General features: G+C 42.1%; 1 protein-coding gene across 5 annotated transcripts in view; it reads right to left on the bottom strand.

Moving 5' to 3' along the window:
- Positions 1 to 22,871, bottom strand: part of SFMBT1 (Scm like with four mbt domains 1) — a 109,218-nt gene extending 86,347 nt beyond the window's left edge. Inside the window, exons 1-2 of one of the 5 annotated variants that reach the window (XM_061128370.1) lie at positions 22,015 to 22,223; positions 11,808 to 11,879 (exon numbers count right to left, since the gene is read on the bottom strand). The gene's annotated coding sequence lies outside the window, so the exon portion shown is untranslated. Of the gene's footprint in view, positions 1 to 11,807; positions 11,880 to 21,288; positions 21,459 to 22,014; positions 22,224 to 22,682 lie in introns of those variants that run through there. The other 4 variants (XM_061128371.1, XM_061128373.1, XM_061128369.1 and 1 more) reach the window with 4 other exon arrangements.
- Positions 22,872 to 24,557: the final 1,686 nt, after the last annotated feature.

Genomic DNA, 24,557 nt, shown 5'->3' with positions numbered 1-24,557 from the left:
AACTCCTTACCAGGATCCACAAGACCCTGGAAGATCCTGGTCCCTACATACCATTCCATCTTCCTTCCAATCATACTCCCACTGTTGGTTCCTAACCCACTTACCACAGAGTCTTTCCTAAGGACTATCCCTCTGCCCCAGCTGGTTCTCACCCTTCACACTGTAAATCTAAAAGTCAGCAGCCCAGAAAGATTTTTTTCTCATCACCCTATTGAGTATGTCCTCATCTTATTCTCTAACATATCACTCAGCCTACCAGCAAGTCCCCATCACAAATACTAGCTCCTATTTATTTCCTTACTAGTTTATTATCCTCCTACTTTCCCCAAATATAAGCATCCCTTTGTTTATGTTGTATCTGCAGTGACAATAAATATCTGTAGAATGAGTAGCAGAAAGAAGAAATAAGGATGGAGGAAGGAGAGAGAAGAAGGGAAGAAAACATTTCCCATCTATATCCAAGTTTCCATCAGAGTTTTATAATAACAGATTTTTCCATGTTCTAAGTGAAAGTAGAAGAGGTTCGCTGTTGGCTGAACTGAGTCTAAGAGTAATATTTTACACACAACTTAACCAATTTGTAAAGAACATCTCTAACAGCAGTCTGTTTATTTCATATTCAGTGCATTTCTATTGAAAGATCAAATTATTGCCTCTCTACAACTAGTCTCAAGAGTTAACTAGTGCACATTTCAATTTGCCAATGTAAATGAGGAAAAAATTTTGCTTAAAACACAATGCCAAAAGGAGAAAAACATAATTATAAAATGCAGGCATTTTATGCCTAAATGCATTAGAAAATGCCTCTAGAAGAGCAAGATGTTAATAAGGAGTGATCGGTAAACAGGATATATTATGTTATTATCTCTTTGTGTATGTTTAAAATTTACCATAATAAAAAGTAAAATAAATAAATGCTTCTAAGAAGTCAAAACCAAGTAAGTACCTCTGGGTCACAGATACTTGCCTGGCTCAAGTACGCTCTGTTGCCCACTGGAAACTTAATTTAAATGAATTGGTAACAGTCTCTAAAGGTGTTTTCATAAGACATCAGCTCCTCGGAAGCATCTGTGGGCCCTCCCACCAGCTCGGTGTCACAGGCTTCCAGCCCAGTACCTTTCTATGAGAGTTCAACAACCACAGCTCGAAAACAGAAACGTTATGGAAGTGATAGAACCGTTTAAAAGGGGGAAGTAGTGGAAGCATGCAGAAGGGGAAAATAAATGATTTTTGCTTTAATTTAAATATTTCTCTCCTAGAATCTGGATGAGGCAGTATTTCTTTCTAAAGAGTGCTTCAGATTCTGAAGGGGGCTCATACGGAAGACTAAATGCAAATCCATCAGAGGCCAGCATCCACAGCCAGAGCAGCCCTCCTCTCCAGGACTCCTTCTCCACGACAGCAGGTAAAATGTTGCTCCTGGTGGTGGTGGAGATGCTTATGTGAAGGCCTCATTTATCAGGTGGCACAAAGAACAGAAAAATGTAAGCTGCTCTGGTGGTAGCTAACTTTTTTGCTGTAGAAATATGATGGTCTATGGGAAAACAAAAATAACAGAAATTCATTTCTAGTTTGTTTGGATTGAAGAAAATAATTGTATTAGGAAAGTAAGGGGCTGGAGCTAGTTCCATTTTAAGACTGATTATATCCTTACAAGTGAATCCATGAACATAAGACAGATCCAAACCGGCACATGAAAGACTCATTTAGTTTTTAAGTAGCACAGGATCATCTTTTAAGAAAAATAATCAGCATTATAGAAATCCAAAATAACCTGATGAATGAAATAAGCTAGCATTTGAACATAAATTATTTAATTCCTCAAAAACATGATAAATTATTTCCTGAAGATAACTTTTAACATTAAAAGCCCTGAGAATTTCAGGTTTTAACAAAAAAAAAAAAAAAAAGGATGTGAATTTCATAAATAAATAAATTACAGAATTCCAAATCTGTAAATGTAATCACTGCACCAGATTTCATTTTGTCTTTCGCTTTGAGGGGGTAACTGAAGTAGTAGTTTGTGATCTATCAGTGACAGACCTCACATCCAAGGGACAGACGTTCAACCTAATCCCTCGGCCAACTTTACCTGGGGCCTAGAGAAGCAGAGGACTGGGCAAGGCGAGCAGAAGTCCCACTAATTCCTACCATTTCCACTGTGATCTCCCTTCACATCTTGAGAGATTTAAATGCTGCCATTCGTAATCAAAAATAAGCTTATCAGTAAGAGATTCAAGTCATAAATATTAACGAGCATCAAACATGAATATAGTTTGAAATAAAGTATATTTAGACCTTGGTACCCTTGTTCATAAGGCAGAAAAGCAACAAGATGCTGGCAATGTGTCCTGGGGCGGGTGGGGGAGGTGAGAGTGATCTGAGCAGCAAAGGGAGGAGCACTCATAAACACAAGCCTGTCACCTCTTGGAATCTTAAGTGACAACAGTGCTCTGAGGAAGGACTATAATCAGAATAAGAGAGGCCACTGTGATCTTCTAGGTGACAGAGATCTAATCTGGGACACAACTGGGCCTAAACACAGATTTACTGAACTCACGGAAATGAGCACTTAATCACACTAAGAGATCACGGCCACAGTGAAGACATGTTTCCTGTCGTGTTCCATTTCAAGAGGCTGAGTTCAGTTTTGTGGTTCAACACATGGATGTGACTAGGCTAAGCTGGAATTTAATTCTTAGCTTTCTAATCTTTCACTCATGATCTCAGATCTTACCCCATGTTATTAATTTAGTCTGTCCTACATCTAAGTGTATCTCCACACATGAGTTAAATAAACACCCCCTGTGCTGGATAGTTTGTTGGTACTTAACACATGAGTGGGTGAGTGTGTCAGCCCCACACTTCTTGCAGACTCTCCTTGAATCACAGGCGTGAATTTACATGGCCACCCCCCTTGACAGTTGCACTCTCACGCCGCTCTGACACAAGCCCTGGCAGGTGGACAGGTTTCTGCTCAGCTGTTAGCAAACTCCAGCAGCATAACTGGGAAAAGGTGGTGCGCAGATTCTGTGTAATAGCACCTTCCCCTTTGCTCCTCCGGCCATTCCTTTTGTATCCAATTCTCAGAATTATATCCCCCCCTTTTTAAATGAAGTACAGCTGAATTGTGCACAATGTTGTGCCAATCTGTGCAGTGTAACAAAATGACTGTTAGACACATAGAATCATAGCCCCCTTTTGACTGAAGATTTAGGAGAGGTTTCTTGATGAGACATTGTCTGACAGCCTACCACATTCAGAATTTACATAATTCACAAACCAGGGCAGGAAGCTATGGTATGAAACATTCATCCATCCATCCAGTCAACAACTTCTTACTGAGCACCTACTACAGATAAGACCCAGTTTGAGGTGCTGGAGATAAAACACAGACAAAAATCCCTGTCCTCAAAGAGCTAGCATTCAAGTGAGGGAAAGAGATAATACACAGGCTGGAGAAGTAAAATACACAGTGTTAGATAATAAACGCGAAGGAGAAAAATAATAAGCAGAGGCAGGGATATGAAACAGTGGAGGAGGGGTGAAATTTTCTTTTTTTCATTGAGGTATACTTGATTTACAATGTCAGGTAATTCATTTTAGATGTACAACACAGTGATTCACAATTTTTAAAGGTATAGTTAAAATAATATATAGTTAGTATATATTATTGTTAGTTTATAGTTAGTATAATATTGGCTATATTCCCTGTGCTGGGCAATATAGCTTATTTTATGCATAATAGTTTGTACCTCTTAATTTGTACCTACCACTATAGAGGTAGGTAGGTTCACTACCTCTTATTTTTTTACCTACCTCTATCTTGCCTTACTCTATACTGGTAATCACTAGTTTTCTATATCTGCGAGTCTATTTTTGTTTTGTTATATTCACTAGTTTGTTTTATTTTTTACATTCTACATATAAGCAGTATCATACAGTATTTGCCTTTCTCTGATGGACTTATTTCATTGGGCATAACAGGAGGGCTGAAATCAATCACACAGGTCACTGAGCTTATTTTGGGGGAAAGATCCCAAGAAAGTGAGAGACCTAGTTATGCACAAATCTGTACGAAGGGATTCCAGGCAGGAACACATGCAACACATGCAAAGGCCCTCAGGAAGGAGTCCCCTGGGCTTGTTGGACAACAGATAATGGGGAGGAATTCTTAAAAAGTGGGAAGGCTAGGCCATGGGAGCCTTGTGCGATAGGACGAAGACTTGAGTGAAAGCAGGAAATTCTGAGCAGAGTGACATCATCTGATTTACCTGTTAACAGAATCTCACTATATCATGGGCAGCCTGGAGCAGGCAAGGGCAGAAGGAGGGGAATCAGTTAGGAGGCCACTGTAATAATCCAAATGAGACTAGATGACAGGTAAGACCAAAGAAATGACAGTAAGGATACTGAGCAAATTCTGAATGTATCTTTAACTCCTATCTGATGCTTAAAAAGTCAACAACAACAACAAAAAAAACAAAACAACAACAACAAAAAAAAAGTCAACAACAACAACAAAAAGGAATACCAAAAAAAAAAAAAAAGTCAGGGGCTGGTCCCTGAATCTTGCTGAAATCCACATCAATAGAAACTCCTACCAACTGAGCATATAATTAGCTGAAGAAAATATAATAATTGCAAAATTAACATTCAGCAATAGTCAATAAAAGGAAAAACTAATGTATAAGATGCCAGGGTTATAAAAATTTTAATATATCAAAACAGCAAGTGACTCACATATAAGAATTCAGCATAAAAAATGAAATAGAAAAAAAAAATAATAAAAGAAAAAAGAAAAAAAAGAAAAAATTAAAAAAAAAAAAAAAGAATTCAGCATAATAACCTCCCTCAGCAATTAAAGAGCAAATCAGGGGCACTCAACAGGTAACAAAGTAAAAAGTTTGGGGCCCACTGAGGACATACTGTCATTCTTGCCAAGCTGCCTGCTTATGGACACAAGTTAACAGTTTCCCCTCCCTTCCCATATCCTGACTGCTGCTCACTGCAGTTCCAGGCAGGTCCCAATGAGCCTGCCTACAGCTTAAGATTCGACAGATCACTGGAGCTAGTTCTTTGCTTCTTCTGCTGTTCTCAAAGAAGGAAAGTTGGTGGGACCCTCACCAAAGTTAAACAGCTTTAGGAGGAAGTAGCACTAAAAGATTAAGGCTTAGAAATGGATTGGAAAAGGAAAGTCCAAAGTTCTTTTCTTATTTTACACTGGGCCTTTTCTCCATTAAAAACAGAAATATTTTAAGTCTGAGAAAGTCTTACACTAACAATAACAATATATGAGTAAGCATTCAAAGATCACTCACTCTCTGACCTTTACTCCTACAAACATTATTCCACAAAAACTATTGAAAATAACACCCTACAAAAATGTCAGCCCCTTCACCCACCCCTGTCAAACTATCTTCCACAGGAGGCGTTCTGTACCTTTCCAACAGCATTTAAACACTAGCTATTTTGTGTGGCATCATCTCATGATACTATAAGCTCCTCAAGGGCAAGGAATTTCCTCATCTTTGCACTGCATTCCCTAAACTCCTGGCATCACTGCTTTATACAGTCTGCTGAATAAATTTATATGTCAACAGATCATGATACCTCCAATTCACTAGAAAGGAAAACACCAGAACTTTCTACTGCAACAGTAATGTTCCTGCCTCCAGGGAGGGGTAATGTCATTCTCATTAAGGGAAGGAAATTCAGCGCCCACCATCTGCCTCAAGGCCAGCACCTCTGACAGTCCTGGTGTGCACAAGGGCCAACCCCGAGTGCCTTTTTCACCTGAGAGGGTGTAAAAGCAGAACTCCTGTGTGCATTTATTAGGCACTATCCACAGGCAATTTGCTTGCTCTACAATCCTCTTCAAATCCTCTGACGTTTAAAATAAGCCTTCGAACCATTTTCTTACACCTGTTCTTTAAACATTAAGCGGTGCAACTTGCCAGGCTTCCCTGTTGTTCACAATGCTATTCACAATACAAAGAACTTGACTAATCCTAATTGCCAATTTCTACACTTCTCAGATCACTTTCTGAAGGGGCCTTATCAATGCACAAAAACTTGCTTTCTGCCACACTCTGTGATACTGTTTCTTTGCCACAATCCCAAGTCTACAAGTTGCATCCTTTTGTCTGCCTTCATGAGTCAAAACTACTCACTAGAACACAAAATTCTTTCTGTGGCAGAAAGAATGCCACAGCAAAGCAAATACACTTGACTCTGGAAAGCCCAGTAATGAACTTAGCAGCTACAAGTCCCTGCGGGGAAGGGCAGCAGCGCCTGAGGACCAGCAGCACCCATCCACCTACCGCAGGCTGGGTGTGCACGCCCTCTGTGCAAGCAGTGACAGTCCCGGGTTAGGATATATTACAGTCAATTGTTACCCATCTCTTTTTTTGTTGTTTTATTTACTTTTTAACTCAAGGATAATTGTTTTACAGAATTTTGTTGTTTTCTGCCGAATATCAACATGAATCAGCCATAGGTATACATATGTCCCCTCCTTCTTGAACCTCCCTCCCATCACCCTATTACGTTGAGGACAATGCTTTTAGAGGCAATAGCAGTACGCAGAGGAGATACTCATGGTGGTACGAATGTATGCTCCAAGGGAATGTTCTGAAGTTCTTCAGCAAAGGGATGAAAACTAAAAACTCAGATTATTGAAATATAATAACCACTCTAAGATTCAGCTACATAATGCCTCAAGATTCCAAATTCAGTTTCTTCAGAATTTACTATACTGGAACCAGAGCATTCTGTTTAAAATTTCTTATCAAGTAGCTCAGATAAAAAGTAAATTCAAGAAAAAATTTTAGCTGTCTTACTGCCAATGAACAAAAGAATACAAAAAAATTTCCAGGAACTTCCCTTGTGACCCAGCAGTTAAGAATCAGCCTTGCAATGCATGGGATATGGGTTTGGTCAGGCAACTAAGATCTCCCATGTGGGGCAGCTAAACCCACGAGCTGCAACTAAGACCAACACACTTAAGAAAATTAGAAAAGGTGTTTTTTTTTTTAAATTTCCAGAAAGTAAAATAATTTGTTAGTCGATCCATGCTGCTGTGGTTTTCTCAAAACTAAATCACAAACATAATTTGATAACAAGCAGCACACACGCAGGTCTTGGGCTTTAAAGGCATGATTAAGACCTTACAGTCTGTGGACATCTTCAGACACATCGGTCTCCCAAGACTCGACTGGGAATTCTGTCCCCTCCACCCCTTCTATGCCACCCCTTCTATGCCACCAAAGGGGAAGGGGTGGCAAGGACTGCACCTCCAGCTCCCCTTACTCTACCACACCCAGTGCTGGTCACCAGTATTTATACAAATACTCGAAGTCGGGGGGGAAAAACACGTTCAGTATTAGAAAGCTGTCTTAATCCAAGCAAATTCAGTTATCATTAGCGCACAACACTGTTTATAGCATAAAACACTGGAAATAACTCAAAAGTATACAAATAGAGTACTGACTGAATAAATTACAGTGCATCTATATAAACACATTACTAGGCAATCACTAAAAGAACAAGGCAGACTGCTGTGTACTTTGATATATCCAAGATATTTTAAATGAAAAGAGAACTGTCAATTGATTTTTTTAAGTGGGTGGGGAAATATGTATCTTTATACATATAGAATAGATATGTATGGAATTTTTCTGGCAGAAAACAAAGAAAAACTAGGAATAACAGTGACCTATAGAAGGGACCAAGGGGTCTTCCCTGGTGATCAAGTGGTTAGTACTTGGGGCTTCCACTTCATGGAGCACAGGTTTGATCCCTGGTTGGGAAACTAAGATCCCACACGCCATGCGGCACAGCCAAAAAAAAAAGATTAAGTATTGATACTTAAGTTTATCATTTGATAAAAATAGAGCAATGCAATGCAAGAAAAAGTGATGCCTATTAAAAGCAATCTCATTTTTCTTCAGTTCAGTTCAGTTCAGTCGCTCAGTCGTGTCTGACTCTTTGCGACCCCATGAATCACAGCACGCCAGGCCTCCCTGTCCATCACCAACTCCCGGAGTTTACTCAAACTCATGCCCATCGAGTAGGTGATGCCATCCAGCCATCTCACCCTCTGTCGTCCCCTTCTCCTCCTGCCCCCAATCCCTCCCAGCATCAGGGTCTTTTCCAATGAGTCAACTCTTCGCATGAGGTGGCCAAAGTACTGGAGTTTCAGCTTCAGCATCAGTCCTTCCAATGAACACCCAGGACTGATCTCCTTTAGGATGGACTGGTTGGATCTCCTTGCAGTCCAAGGGACTCTCAAGAGTCTTCTCCAACACCACAGTTCAAAAGCATCAATTTTTCGTTGCAATTATTTGTGACAAAATTTGAGTTCAGTAAAATGTGTTGGTGGAAGAGTGGTATAGGAAAAAGTCCATTCTACCCACAGTAACTTTCAACTGTTTGCCACCATGCTGAAAAAATGTATATGTTCTCCTCAAACCAAGATGGAAAAATCCCCTACATGTTTGGCTCCACAGTAATCAAAGTTTAAATGATTCAAATATACTAAAAAATCTGCAACTAAAGTTCTATTACACTATATATGTTAGTATCACATACTAATTATAATATGAGTAACTAGTTTTACAAAATATCTTTTTGGTTCTAAACTAACAAAGAACTTCAGGATTACCTGAGAGTCCAAATTTGCTAAACTCTCTCCAAAAATCAATTAAGTAAAAAACTAGAATACTAACTCATTTTTCATTTGTGCATGGAAGCAGGACAAAATATATCAAAATATATCAAACAAAATATATTAAACAACAACAAAGAAACTTTGATTTAAAAATTTGTTTTAATTAAAAACTAGAGGGCTTCTTTTCCCCCATAGCTTCAAAATTTCCAAAACTTTTCCATTTCCAAACAGGACTGAGGAAAGGGTGGGAGGGATTATAGGCAAAGTCTAAGTCTGGTCAACCCTATTTCCCTTCTGTGGATGCCTCCCCTGTTCTCAGGGACCCCCGTTCCCATCCAGATACACCATCATCTGCACTCCCACCACAGTAAGAGCATCGATTCAATTAACAATGGTAGAAGGACAGTGGATTCACTGGATTTCATTCTGCAGATCAACCTAGGCCTCATACACCTGCAAATAACAGGTTCTCATGAGGAACCTGAGGGCAAAGGAAGTAGCACAGCCCCGTCCCATGCCCATAAAGAACCAGGCTAGTGACTGCCTCTCCGGAAATACTTTTCGTGAGAAGAAAAGCCAATGACTGGAGCTAATGCGCTTCGACTTGATTTTCACCAGTAGAAATGCACCTGTAAGGGCTGCCCTGGCGGCTGCGCGGCTGACAACCCACCTGCCAATGCAGGAGGCGTAAGAGATGTGGGTTCGATCCCTGCGTCAGGGACGATCTCCTGCAGAAGGGCATGGGAACCCGCTCCAGTATCCTTGCAGGAGAATCCCATGGACAGAGGAGTCTGGCAGGCTACAATCCATAGGGTTGCAAAGAGTCAGACACCTGAGCATACACACAGGCACACCACAGAACCTGATCTCTGCAAAAAGAGAAGCCACCGGGATGAGAAGTCCACGTAAAACAACTGGAGAGTAGCCCCCTGCTCATCACAACTAAAGAAAAGTCTGAGCAGCAATGAAGACCCAGTACAGTCAAAACTAATAAACAAAATTATTTTTTAAGAAAAGGAGTGCATTTATTGAAGATCTAAAGATGAGCAATTATCCTCAAAAAAGTGAAGTTATAAGTTAATGTGATTTAAAAAAAAATATGAAGTTGAAGAAAGGAATTTTGCTCACCTAGAACAATAAACAGGCACTCCAGGCAGCAAAATATGACAATATATTGGCTTCTCATAAAAAATTCAGAACAGGCAGAACTAAACCATAACACTGCCCCCAAATCTCTGAAGTTTAAAAAAAACTTTTCTTAGATCATTTACAAGCTGGTTGTTTATTCACACCTCCACTCAACATATATATATTTGCTATGCACCATTCTTAGTACAGGGATGCCATGCTTATTAAAGGCACTGGTTCCTATCTTTACAGAGTTTACAACAGTAAACAGAAGAACAGTGCATTAGTGCCCTGTTTGGTTTTCCCACAAGGAACAATAAGGAGAAACAGTCCTGGAGTAGATTTTAATGTTCTTTACCTTGTGACTTTAAAGCAGTCAATGATAAATTAAGTTTTTTAATTTAAGTATTAATATGAACTGAAAGTAAGATAATTTCATTAAGTGATAAGTGCCATGAAGAAAAGCAAACAGTAAAGAGACAGGAAAGCCAGGGGAGTGGAGGTAAGGATGTTGAGGGAAGGTTTCATGACTGAGTTAACCCCTCTGATGAAAAGGAACTAAATGTAACAAATTTGCTGTACTTGGAGGGACAGAAAAGATGCGTATGGATTGTGGGCAAGCAGGCAGAAAAGTGGCAGAGGTGGGCAGGGAACAAATTGCAAAGGTTATTACAGACCACAAAAGGAGTTTGGATTTTATTGTAATTGCTATGGAAAGCCAATGGCAAGCTCTAAACCAAGGAGTCACTAGATCAGATCTAATTAAACGTCAGAGCTTTTGTTTAGAATATAATGCATTTTGGAGTAGAAACAAAGCTACAAATGGTGGTGCTGCAGTTTTGCCTCTGTGCCTTTCCTCAGCTATAATTTATCTACTGTCTACACTGTTATGTTGTATCCAAGGTACCAATGAGGGATAACAAGGTCTCTCCCAGTCAGCTCTCAATCTTGTACAGACACTGAACAAGTAATTACATTTATAACATTCACAAGAGGAGAATATGCAGAAGGCTGAATGCCCAGGGCAAAGGGTAGTTAACCTGGCTTGGAGGTGTCCAGGAAGGAAAACTCCACAGGAAACCTGAGTCTTACAGGACAAACAAGAAATCTCCTTCGCGAAGTCCCCTAAACACAACACCCAAACCACTGCTGGAACATGAGAAAATTTCGGGGCTGCCGAAGACTTTATTTTAAAGAATTTATGTAGCATCATTAAGGTGGAATGGGGGGAAAAAAGAGTTAACATATAAAATATGCAACTGCAACTTCACAGGTATTGCTTAAACAGGATTTGTCAGGAACTTCAAAGGTACGAACTTCTAGTTGTAAGTCATGGAGATGTGATGTATAGCACAATGACTATAGTTAATAATATCGTATTGTACATTTGAAAGTATCCAAAAGTCATCAGAGTGTATCTAAAAGTCATAAGAAAAAAATTTTGTAACTAGATATGGTAGCAGATGTTAACTAGACATACTGTGATCATTTTACAATATATACAACTATCAAATCATCAGTTGTATACTTGAAACTAATATAATACTGTATATATCAATTATACCTCAATTTTAAAAATTATTTAAAAAACCCTTCACTAGCATTTGGTTTTCCCACAACATTGAAAACACAGTAGTCTAAATGTCACTTCAACAAGTGGGTCTGTGTTCTGTGTGTGTGTGTGTGTGTGTGTGTGTGCATGTGTATGCATGTGTGTTACCCACTGTGTACTGGGATTAAAATCTTTTTTTGCAGCTTTTGAAGCCATTTTTATAATTAAACCAAGACAAGCTTTTATCGAAATTTTCACACACAGAGATTCTGAAAAAATTCCAAATTCTCTCCACTTAGACTTAAAAGTTATTAAAATTTCCCTGATTTGCTGTATTTTTCCATATATATGTGCATATGTATGTGCATATATATATTTCCATATATGTGTGCATGTATTACACACATACATACTTTATGAGCCATTTAAAAGTGTTCAAACATCATGATACCTCACCTTTAACTCTTCAGTTTGATTCTCCCAAGAAAAAGGACATTCTCATATACAGTCACAATGTCATTATTATACCTAAAAAAAAAAAAATCCTTAATATCACCTATTACGAAGTACATAGTTTTTTAAAATTTCAAGTACAAAAGGTTTAGTTGAGAACCCTGGGAGATCCCTGGTGGCCTAGTAATTATGGTTTTGGGTTTTCACTGCCAGGATCCAGGGTCAATTCCTGGTCGGGAAACTGATATACCATAAGCTCCGTGGTACAGCCAAAAAGAAAAGAGACAGACAGGGAAACTTACTGAAGGAATATTATTAATTTATTACTACTTGTATTTCATTATTTTTATTTTTAAAATGCAATAATGCTTTATAAAATTTCAGTTAAAAAGTCCAAATTTAAAGTAAAATTTTAAAATATTAAAAGAGTAACTATAGTAGTCAAATAGGGCCAGAAGTATGAGATTGGTATATGCCAGACTGACATCTGGGGAGCTGTACGTTAGTGGAGGACACACTGGACATGTGGAGGAGAGATATGGGGAGGACCAGGGTCTGGCCAAGGCTGGAGGGAGGGCACATGTGAGAGGGGGCTGAGCTGAGCAGGTGAGCAGACAAGCTCAAGGATTCTGAACACATTCCTGAGGAGCCTGGACTTTACCCTGCTGGCAGCGGGATAAGTTTATATGATAAAATCAAGTTTGTTTAGAAAGAGCTATCTGTCCACAGTGTATCAGATGGATCAGAGAAGGGTGGGGTGGAGGGGATGGACAACCATTTGGAGGCAACAGAACACATTTTTAACTGCCACTGTTTAACATTTTAGTTATATTATATAGGTTGAACAAACCTGCTATACTGGCTAATGAACAAAACAAAAACAGTAAAACTAAACTAAGTTCACTTGAATGTTCATGTTGTAGAAGAGCAGCTTCAGAGAAAGATAAGAGTCAATAAAGACTTCTGTTGAAATGGAAAGGAACCCTTGAGCACTTTTGAAGTTTTCAGCATTTAAAGGAGCTGGCTCTTTTTACCACCTAGTTTCACTTTCCAAAGTGGCATTGCTTTTCCTCGGCAAGTTTCATCACAGCATTAATTTTATACTGACCAGTCACAAGATAAAACCAATGAGAAAGAGACAGGGTGTAGAAAAGATCAAGCGGTTTTTCGACAAGCAGAGTACCCTCAGGCAGTACAGAGCAACTAACTGCAGGGAGTTCCACCTAGAGAGGCTGAGGACCAGACACCAGCTCTGCCTGAGAGAAGGAAGAGGGCAGCACGGGGTAAGTGGCAGGACAGGATGCTGGCCCTTCATTCCCCTTTCACCAGAACTCCAGTCTTTCTTATTTTACATATTAAGCCTCCTGGAAAGATTTCACTTAACAAAGGGCCCCATAGCTTCTAAAAATGTTTGAAAACCAAGAAGTCAGAACAGCATGTTCGTAAGTCAAGGGTTGGTAATTTTCAAGAATAAGGCTCAGTTCCACAGGAAAGCTGTTGGGAGAAAAAAGCTGTCAGGAGAAAAATGGGATACCATCACCAAGAAAGAAGGTAAAAAAAAAGACCTAGGCAGACAAGTCGGCTAGAGGAGTAGCTTTAAGGCAGACTAAGGAATTGTTGGGACCTGTAGATTAAAGGGCCAGTGGAACTCCAAACTGGACAGGGCCAGAGAGAGAGGATATATGGACCTGAAGCTCAGTAGAAAGGTTTAGGGGGGCACACAGGCTAGATGAAGTCTAAAGGTGGGGGGATCCACCAAGGGAGGTGCAAACAAGAGGAACAACAGAGGATCTCCAAAGGTCACAGAAGGCAAAAAGAAAAGGTTCTGCCTCAAGTTAATACTGTGTGGAACCAGCCGCAAATAGGGCCCCTTCAGGAGACCCTGAATTCCAGGCAGCGTGTCCACAGCAAAGGGGGCACAGGCTGGACTGGCGGGGGCGGTGCTCGCCAGAGCAGAAGCTGCAGAAGGGCAAAGGAACCAGTGTAGAGGGTACTGGCCAGGAAGCAAACAAAAGATTGGACAATGGGTCCAGGCCCAAAGGGGCTGAACTCTTTGAGAGGAAAAGGAGGTCACAGTAAGGTCAAAGATGAGACAGGGAGAGTAGGGAAGCCTCTCAAAGAGCTTGTGGAAAAAGAATACCACCACAGAACCTGAGATTTCAGTAGTATAGCTGCTTTCCAAAGAGCTCCTCTCAAAGTTAATAGGAAGCCAAAATCAGGGTAAAGGTCAAGGGGTGGGCGGGGAGGAGACTGTTTTCAGAACCGGGGTTGTGCCTTAAAGCCCTGGAGCCCTCAAGCATTCACTGCAAGAAGGGAGAGCCACCCTAGAAGGCAAGGCCGGCAGAGCCCCCCAGCGCTCTGCGTCCCCGTCACAGCTACCACTGGCAAGAGAGTCATTTCAAGTTTCTCTCAGTTCACCCAGGAACCCTTAAGGAAAACCAGATGCAGGTAATGCTGAAGACCAGATTCTGCTTCCCAGTCTGCATGTGGTATTACTTGTATTAACAATAATAAAAACTTCTGTACATTTCAAATGCAAATAGGAACATGACTGAAGATTAAAATCAACTTCAAAATGGAAACAAAATGCAAGTGATGAACATCAACCCTACATTAAGAAATGCTTGGGCTTCCCTGGTGGCTCAGTGGTAAAGAATTCACCTGCCACTGCAGGAGACACGGGTTCGATCCCTGATCCGGGAAGATCCCAAATGCCGCGGAGCAATTAGGCCCACGTGCCGCAACTACTGAAGCCCAATAGCCTAGAGCCCACACACCGCAACTAGAGAAAAGCCTGCACAGCAACAAAGGCCCAGCACAGCCAAAAATAAAGAAGCTCCTGGTGGGTCAGACAGTAAAGAATTTGCCTACAATGCACAAGACCTGGATTCAATCCCTGGGACAGCAAGAAGAACGAACCAGTCAATCCTAAAAGAAATCAACCCTGAATAATCATTGGAAGGACTGATGCTGAAGCTCCAATACTTTGGTCACCTGATGCCAAAAGCCAACTCATTGGAAAAGACCCTGATGCTGGGAAAGATTGAGGGCAGGAGAAGGGAGCAACAGAAGATGAGATGGTTGGATGGCATCATCAACTCAATGGACATGAGTCTGAGCAAACTCCAGGAAATAGTGAAGGACAAGGAAGCCTAGGGTCTGTAGTCCATGGGGTCACAAAGAGTCAGACACGGCTGAGCAACTGAACAACAACTACATTAAGAGGTCAAGGGGTTCCGCTATCATAAATGACCGTGTTGTTGTTACTGTTTTCGTTGCTAAATTGTGCCTCACTCTTTTGCAACCGCATGGACCGTAGCCCACCAGTTTCCTCTATGCATGGGATTTCCCAGGCAAGAATACTGGAATGGGGTTGCCATTTTCTTCTCCAGGGAATCTTCAAACCCAGGGATCAAACCCGTGTCTCCTGTACTGGCAGGCTTCACTGAGCTATCAGGAAAGTCCATAAATGATAACAACAAAATACCCCAAAGTTTTTCATATTTCTAGGTGTAGCTACTAGATGACCTACTCCTGCCCATTTTGCTCAATAATAAAAACAAAAAGTAATCAAAAGGAAACTACCTTCCTGGAAAGAACAGCTACCTATTTTTTTTTTTTAAGAAAATTATGTCTAACAGTGTAACTCTAGAAAACAACTAACCACTCTGATTTTCTTAAGAACTGAGCAGTTATTTAAAGCACCAAAAAGAAAAAAAAAAAAAAAATCAGACTTCATAACTTCACTGTCACAAAAATAGTCAAAAGCACTCCTTGTCAAGAAGGAAGTTGGGGAGGAGGGGTGATGAAAAGATGCTCTGAAGTGTCCCCCCAACCACCCTGGAACAAACAGTATTCAGGAAAGTCACCCCATGTTTACTAATACAGGAATCAAAAATAACAGTAAAGACGTATAGCACAAGGATCTATATTCAGTATCTTATAATAACCTATGATGGAAAAGAACCTGAAACTGAATATATACACACACATATAACTGAGTCACTGTGCTGTACACCAGAAACTAGCACAACAAATCAACTGCACGTCGATTAAAAATGGTAACAACACTAAAGAAAACAATAATTTTTTTAAAATGTATTTTAATTGGAGGCTAATTACTCTATAATATCGTGTGGTTTTTGCCATACATTGATATAAATCAGCCACAGGTGTACATGTGTGTTAAAAAACACTTACACATGTTGGTTGTTGTTCAGTTGCTCAGTTGTTAGCTATTCTGAAAGGGCTAACTGCTCAACTCACACTCTCTGCCCAATTTGCTTTCTCTCTATGACTGGACATCTGTATTTCTCAAATCCAGAGGTACAGAAATACAATAAAGCTAAAACATAAAATACACAGCATTAATTATGTGGTATCATTATTATGTAAACTATTAAGCCTCTTTAAATACTCAATTAGTTTTCCACTAATACAGAAATGAGACTGAAATACAGTTAAAACCTCAACTAACCAGAACAGCAGGGGAATGAGTCACAGAATAATCATGCCTCTCAGATACTCAAAGGCTTATTTACAACTTTAGAAGGCATAAACTCTTTTGGTTAACTGTTCTGGACTAAATGCTTGACTCAGACCAACACTGTGAACATCAGTGATTACACAATAAGGTGGTATCCTAAGACCCACAAAGCTCTGTCCTCATCCAAATAAAATCCAAGACTGTAGCAACCTTTGCTTTACACTTTCCCTGTCTTCTATGCTGTCATATTCTGCTTCCATCCCTCTCTCCTTCCAATAACCATGTATGTCAGAACTATATCTAAGGAAAAGGTATCTGGTTCTCACAGTTCAGACGGTCAAATTCACAGAAGCAGAAGCAGAACGCTGGTCACCAGAGACTGCAGGGAGGCGGGAATGGGGAGTTACTGTCAATAATACAGATTTTCAGTTTGGGAAGATGAAAAAGTTGCAGAAATGGACAGTGGTGATCACCGCACAACACTGTGAATGTTCTTAATGCCACTTAATTGTACCCGTTAAAATGGCAAATTTTATGTTGTGTGTATTTTATCACAACCTACAAAATTAAATATTTTTAAATTAATGTAAGCTTGCTTCCTTATTAATTACTGTGTTCTAGAGATGATATATTCAGTGCATCTGCGTTATCACTGATCACCCCAAGATTATTTTATAATGATATGAGTAAAAATAAGCCAAAGCGGCTTAAAATTATGATTCCAAAGTAACACATACTATGTTTAACACGGAAAATGCATGTTTTACAGGAACTGATCAACGAGAAAGAACACTAACAAAAACTGACAAAGAAAGCACTAGTCTGGGCACCAAATGAACATGAAATTAACATGGAAAATCAGTGATAATGCACAGGTGGCATTACCACAGAGCAAATATTACATAGCAGCCACCTCAAATAAAAACTATTCTGGAAAAATATTACAATAATTTGGAATTCAAATCGAAGTACTTGCTGGTTAACACTTTAAACTGAATTTTTCAGCAGGAAAAATTCTTGAGGTATTTTAATGATTGCTAAATTTCTCAGTCCTCTCATGTTGTCATTCCAGAAACAATCATCCTGTACTTGTAACTGCCGACAAACCATCCTCCATCTCTCATCTAAGACCCTCTCCAAATGTCATCTCAGCCCAGAACTAACTTTCCCAGACGAAGCAGGTAACTGTCAACTGCCCGATCCACCCCAAATCAGTCTAGTAATTAACCTTTCTCCAGATTAAGCAAAAAAGTCAGAAAGGAACCTGCATGCAGGTCATACACCATGTTAGAAATGCCACCATGTAGCAGTTATCCACAGTGCTTGGCTCTGAAGTTACTCAACCATCAAACCATGAAGTCAGCAGGGACCTAATACCTTTAGGATAATATATAGACAAGATTTTTTTTAATGATGTCCCTGAGCAATGATCTAAAGACAAAGAGAGGGACTTCCCTGGCAGTCCAGTGGCTAAGACTCCACTCCCAATGCAGGGGTCCTGGGTTCCATCTCTGGTCAGGCAACTAGATCCCACATGCCACAATTAAGAATATACATGCCCAAACTAAGACTCAGTGCAGCCAAATAAATAAAAATAAAGATATCTATGTATATAAAATATTTCAAAAATACAAAGAGTTGAATAAATTTATAAACATACTCTTAAGTAAAAGAGAATTGAAAATAATTAGAAATCTTTAGGTGCCTTTGAGCAATAGGCAAAGGTTTACAATCCAACGTGTTAAAACCTTTACAGTAAAGTCATAATTTTTCTTTTAATAACCTGCCTTCTTATCCTCTCTCCCACCTCTCTAAAGCTTAAAAACGAACTTGTAACAACCTGACCACATCCTTTCTATTTTAAATATTTTCCAATGTTTAATTGTTTGCCAATTCCATTTGAAGAAGTATAGAGTCATATCAAAATCCCACTCCCTGAAGTCTAATGGTTCAAAATCTCCCAGGTAATCAAAATCCCCAGACAGCTTCACCCAATGTAACAACTATGTACAAAAAGAAATATTTTTTCCAATTACAAAACATTCCAGTTAGAAAACAAAGTCTATTTACAGAAATAAAAGTACTCTCCCATAAGAAAGCCATACCATTTACTGATTACATGTTCTTTCATTCTCACTTAAATTATTCTGAAGCATTGGGTAACAGTCAAATAATTCCAGAAAGAAAAGTTTTAAGAATTTACAAGAGAGAAAAGCTTTAATAAAAAGTATTTAGCATTCACAGTGTCTGCCTTATGTCTTCTGCTTTCTGGATGTATTCCTTTATTTAATGTGAACATGACATGAAGTCATAATAAAAAGGCCGATGAAGTTTGGACAATTCAGCTTTTCTATAGACTTCACGAAGAGTCAAAAGACAGCAGCTTCTACATCATCATTCTATAGTAAAGACCAGTCTAGTTACCACTGTGAAAGCAAAAGTACCCTAGAGAAGCAGCAAGATTATAGGGAAGAAAAGCACTTTTAAAGAGAAAAATCAGAGCTTACAGAAAAATAAATAGCAAAGACGGAATTCACTTAAATATGTTTTCTCATTTTGCATCTCTCTAGTTACATCGCTAAAAATTTAACAAATTTTAGGTTAAATATCTGATAGTGCAAAAGCTAAGAAATCTAAAGAGCCACCAAAAAAAGGAAGGGAGGGAGGAAGAAAGAAAGGAGAAAAAAGGGTGGATCAATAATAACTAAGTGATGAATTACTTTCTTTGTTAATGATGCTATGAATCTTAGGGTAGCAAATTCAGCTTAGTTTTTGGCCAACCGTCTGACTTAGTCACAGAAAAACAGAATTATTCAGCAGAATCATTTCACAAAATAAAATCTTTGAACTTTGTGGACTATGCCCTATGCATCCCTACCACAGGACTTAGTTCTCAACTTTCTATGGCCTTGCAGTAAAAAACACAGGCCTTCGTGAGGACTAACAAGAATTCAGTTACAACCTCTAAACTCCTCTCCTTTAGCAACAGAAATAAGAAAGGGTACAAGAATATACTAAAAGGCATTTGGGAAGGATAAGTAAATTGCTCAAGTTCTTGCTTTAGTGGGAAACATAAAAAGCCCAACTTCCTAGGTCTAACACAAAAAGCAAAAACCAAACAAAAATTAAAAACCACCTGACATAATTTTTAGTTCTCTTTTATTTTTGCTTTCACTGCTAGAGTTTTAATGATCTGACAAACCAGGGGAATATCTTGCATATATAAATCAAGTTAATTGCTGTCATTTAAAAGGTTGTTAAAGCTTTATGCCCACATTCATTAATTCAATGAACTTAAAAAAAATCAATTTTCATTTAATTTTCTCAGCAAATTCTAGGCTTTAAGGAACTGATTCATCTACTGACACTTAAACCTGACTTGTGGGAAAAGTTCATGATTCATCCTTTAAACCTACTGTCTGCAAATATACCTGCATTCCAAAAAATGGGAAGTAGCAGATTGATACAGGGCCCATGTCCACAAGGACTCCCAGAACCACAGATTCAAATATGCACAGTATTGCCTCAACGAAGTGACCTTCTGACTAAGAGGTCTCCCAAGTCAGGAATTTTAGTCATTTTAAATAGCATAAAAACGCAAAAATTGTTATAAAAAGCATGAGGATCATGGAGAAAATGACCATGACCATAACTCCAGTTAACAGATGTGTTGTTCCTCAGTTTACTAATACTACCCCCATTCACCTAGAAAAGGGTTGTGTTGTAAATAAAGCAAAACTCACCAGTGGTGACAGAAGTCAGTACAGTATCACCTTGGGGAGGGAAGGTGTTAACTGAAAAGGAGGAATGTAGAAACAACCCTTTGGGAAGCTGAAAATGCTCTATATCTTGATCTGAGTGTAGCTACAGTGCATATACATGTGAAAAAGTCACCGAACTCTATGTACGTAAATTAAGATCTTATTGTAAATTAGGCCTCAATAAATAAATAAATATATATACATAATTTCAAAACATATTAAAGTGCATTTGTAACTATCTTTCCAGACAATGCTACATAAAATCAACCAAGATACAACTCTCAAGGTATTTTTTTCTAAATGTATTTTAATAAAGATGCAGGTTGTGAGTACTTCCTTGTAGAACCTTTCAAAGTACACACCTAAATTTTTTAATCTTTCACTTTAGAAAGTCACCAAATTTCAGAACTGAAAGGACACACAATGATCATCTATTCATCCACTAATTTTGCAAAGAAAGAAAAACAAATCTGTAAAGAAACTTACCCAAGATAAGGCAGTAGTCAATGACAACAGTAGTAACAGAACTGTTTCCTGATCTGGGGCCACTCCCGTTTCCACCAAGCCGTTACTTTTCTGACATTGTAAACAAATCTCAACTCCGAATCTACCTGTGGCCTAGAAAGCTTCTACATACCTTAAAATACCAGGCCGACAGGCCCCAAAGTGTACTCAAAGAGTACACTCATCTTCCTTCCTCATCTCAAGACGGTCGACAAATGAACAAGTACGTTTTCAGGCATTTTACTTGCGATGCAAAGTGTGACATATTAAAAATGTGGTTCCAGAGAAGAAGGCATTGCAGGGATTGATAAAATCCATCTTATGACCTTTCCAATCTTTTTGATGGTTTCTTGGTTCTCAGGAGTAAGTAGGCTCACGAAACCTCGCTCGGGGCAGCCCACCCGCACGGCTTTGAGAGACCCGCTGGGAATATCCCTCACTAAATAAAAAGCCTGTCCTTGGCAAGGGTGTCCTGCCTCACTGCCGGTGTATAACAAGACGTGCAAGTGACCTGTCCTTTACGGCTCAGTTTTAGACCCCAGTGAGCAGCTGACATTTTGTGAAAAACTTAACATACATCCTTTCCGCGGGAATGTATCTCCGTTCTCACAGGGCGTTTCTGCTCCCCACAAAGCAGGCCTGCCTTCTCAGGACATTCGGCTCGCCTCTCCATAGTCTCCTTTTCAGGGTCCAAAAAGAGACTTTAAGAACAGAAATCGAAACGGTTACGGACCTCTGGAGCGGCAGGTCCGCCTGGGGTCGGGCAGCGGGTTCCCGGCGAGCCCACGGCCCGCTCGATCGGCGCTGGGGAGGCCCCGAGCACTCCGATACGCTGGTCCGAAGCAACCGGTTGCGGCGGCCGCTAGACGCTCAGCCATCTCGCCGCGGCCGCTTCGGCCCAGCGAAGTTCAGATCGCCGCGCGGGCGGCGCGCCCCCGGGTCCTGCTGCGGGTTCGCGCCCCGGGCCCGGAGCGAGCCCGGGGGGCGGGTCCGCGGGGGCTCGGCGGGAGGGAGCGCGGGACGCGCGGGGAGGGGCGCGCCAGGGGCCCAGCGCGCCGGGGAACTTGGGCGCCCGCGGTACCGCCGCCCGGCCACTTTCCTTTCACGCCCTGGGGCTGCCGCGCGCCGCGCGAGTCAGCCCAGGACTGCCGGCCGCCGCCGCCTCAGCGAGGCGCCCAGGCGCGCTCCTACCGCCCGCTCGGCCGGCGCGCGGGGCCGCGCCAGGCCGCGCGCGGGCGCCGCGCTCCCCCCCCGCCCCGCCCCCGCCCCCAACGTGCCGCCGCCGCCCGTTGGCGCCTCAGCCCGCGCGCCCGCCGCCCTCCGGCTCCCGGTGGATTTTCGTTGGCAAAGTTGCACGGCCGCCTCGAGGGGGCCGCCGCGCGGTCCACCGCCCCGGCGCTGCCGCCGCCCCTTCAGGCCGCCGCGCGGGAAGGCCCAGCCGGCGGCCCCGCTTTTTTACCTGCCGGGAGTTTTCGCGCGCGCGCTCGCTCAATCGCTCGCTTTTCCCTTCTCGCGCTCGTTTTCTTTCTTTCTTTTCTTCTTTTCGTCCCCCCGCGCGGAAGCTTTTTCCGCTCGCGCCACCCGCGCTCGCCCGCTCGCGCTCTCCTTCCTGCTGGGCTCCGCGGAGCGGGGCGGCCGGCAGCTCTCCCCGCCCCCCTCCACCCGCGCTCCGGCGGAGGCGGCGGCGGCGGCGCTCCGCGCTCCGACTCATTCCAATATGGCACGGGCGCAAGGCGCATGCGCCCGCGCCCCCCCCCCCCCCCCATTCCGCGCTCCTCCCGGCAGCCCGCGCCCCTCGCGCGGCGCGCGTGGCGCCCCCCTGCCGGGCCTCTCCGAGCAGGCTCGCTCGTCATCCGGCCCAGCTGGGTCAGTACTGGAGACGAGGCGGCCGCGGACGGGGGTCCTCGGGGACCCGCGCCGGCAGCCGCCCCGGCCCCTCGTGCCCCCAGCCCACAACTTAACAGCTGACACCTCGAGGCTATGGTGCAGAGCTAACGGCTGCGCCTCCGGCCCCCGACGGCGTTGCAGCCTGAAGCGGACTGTCCCCGACGGGAAGACGCGCCCCAAGGACCCAGCGCCCACCGTGTCCCTGCTCCGAACCACGAGAGAAGGGCCCCTGCGCCTCACCTCGGGTTGAGGACGGAGTCCAGGGAACTTGGTGGCGTCCTGGTGTCGTTTTTGGCGTCCGAGGTGAAGCGCGATGCTGTCGTCCGCACGTGACAGCCTCCGGCAAGATGGCATTAGCGGAGGAACGGACGGAGCGACAACTGGATGCTAGATCGGCGCGTGTTGCCGCGGGAGAGGGCTGCGTCCGTCCGCCAGGCCCACGTCGAGGACCTGGGGCGCGTCCCTTGAGATCTGGAAAGCACCCAAGTGCCCCCTGTCTGCGAAGTCAGACCCTGGGCCCCCGGCGCACCGGGTGTCTCCGGGCTTCCGCAGGAGGCACCCTGTAAATCCTAGTTTTCCTGTCGCTCGGGGCCCCAGCGAGGGGGCACAAGACGGCTGCCGAATTCCGGCGGGAGAGCAGGGGGAGCCGGGCTGGGACAGAAGGTCGAAGGTGGCTACAAGCCGGCCCCAAAACCCGAGCTGCCCGCAGGCGATTGTGTTCCCCGACCTCGCCCCTTCCCCCAGCGAGGGCAGGTGCTAGTGAGACACCAGGATTCCCACCTGCTTTGTAGAGTTCCCTGCAGAAGGGAGTCCTTGCACCACGGAAACCCTGGAGTGCCCGGATTCCCGGGCCCGGGGAGAAGGTCTCTGACAGAACTCTGATGATTCCTGTCTTTCAGGAAGGAAGAGGCGCCCCCACAGCAAGAAGGAGGTCTGGGGTGCCAAATGCGGCTCAAGTCACTCCCCAATGACCTCAGCCACTGCGCTGGGAAATATTACCCTACTTCACAGACAGTGTTGCTCAAAGTCACGCTACTGGCTAGATTAGAATCTAGATTTTTTTTTTCTTAATGCCACTGAAGAGACAATATGACAACCAGGAAGAAACATGCAAAAAGAACGAAGTAGTATCCATAATACTACTACAAAATGCAACTTTTCAAACATGAAACCTTCCGCCTATATGCAAGTCTTTACATAGTTGCAACCACACATCCTCTTTTGTGTTTGCTACCATCACTAACATTTTTGTTTTGTTCACATTTTTTCTGTGTGCAATTATCGTCATTCATTCACTCTGTCTCCTAATATTGCCTATTTTGGTCCCTGATAATTGTTTGCTAATATATCTCTTAGTTCAGCACTTAGACAAACTCCTGGCAGTTGAATAACCAGGTGGAAGGTTAAGGAACAGCAGGATGATCTTAGCCCACAGTGCCACAGAGCTTCCCAAACAGCAGCCCCACTCATTCTGCACCTGCCAAAAACAAGTGTAAAGAGTTCAATACACATTTCTAAGTGTTGGATGCCATCTTTTCTCCTTTATTTTAGTGTCTACTGGTAGTTCGAGGTTACTTCAGTATTTCTTAGGTGACTTTAAAATGTTTTTCCATGCATTTACTACTTAAATTTCCCTTTCTGTAGATAATCTGTTCACACCCATTTGTCTTTTGGGGACTTGAACCTCTTCTAATTTTGAATAAGAATTTTTTATGTTGCAGATACTACTCTTCTGTCATCAGTGATCCAAATATTTCCCAGTCCATTGTTCTTTTTTGTTTTATTCAATCTGCCATTCTGGTCATTTTTTATTTTTATTTTTTAATTGCTTCAGTGCTGACAAAGCTTTTTTACATCCATCTGATAGTCTGCATTCTGCTAGTTTTCTAAAATTTTATTTTTAATTCTTTGGTGGTTATCCATGGCAAGTTTATTTTGCTGTGTGGGAGTAAAATATGGATTTTAAGTAACCATCATCACCAGTTCTTAATGCAATCACCATTTACTAAATAATTCTTCCCTTATCCTTAGTAAAATCTACTTTCATGCTAGGCTTTTGATTTTGGGTGGTCTATTAATTCTCCATTTCCTTTCACAGACTTTGGTTTAAGAAAA

Source organism: Dama dama, chromosome 24 (genome assembly GCF_033118175.1).
Source record: "Dama dama isolate Ldn47 chromosome 24, ASM3311817v1, whole genome shotgun sequence".
In the NCBI taxonomy this organism is placed as follows: Eukaryota; Metazoa; Chordata; class Mammalia; order Artiodactyla; family Cervidae; genus Dama; species Dama dama.
This window is presented reverse-complemented; position numbering and strand designations above follow the sequence as displayed.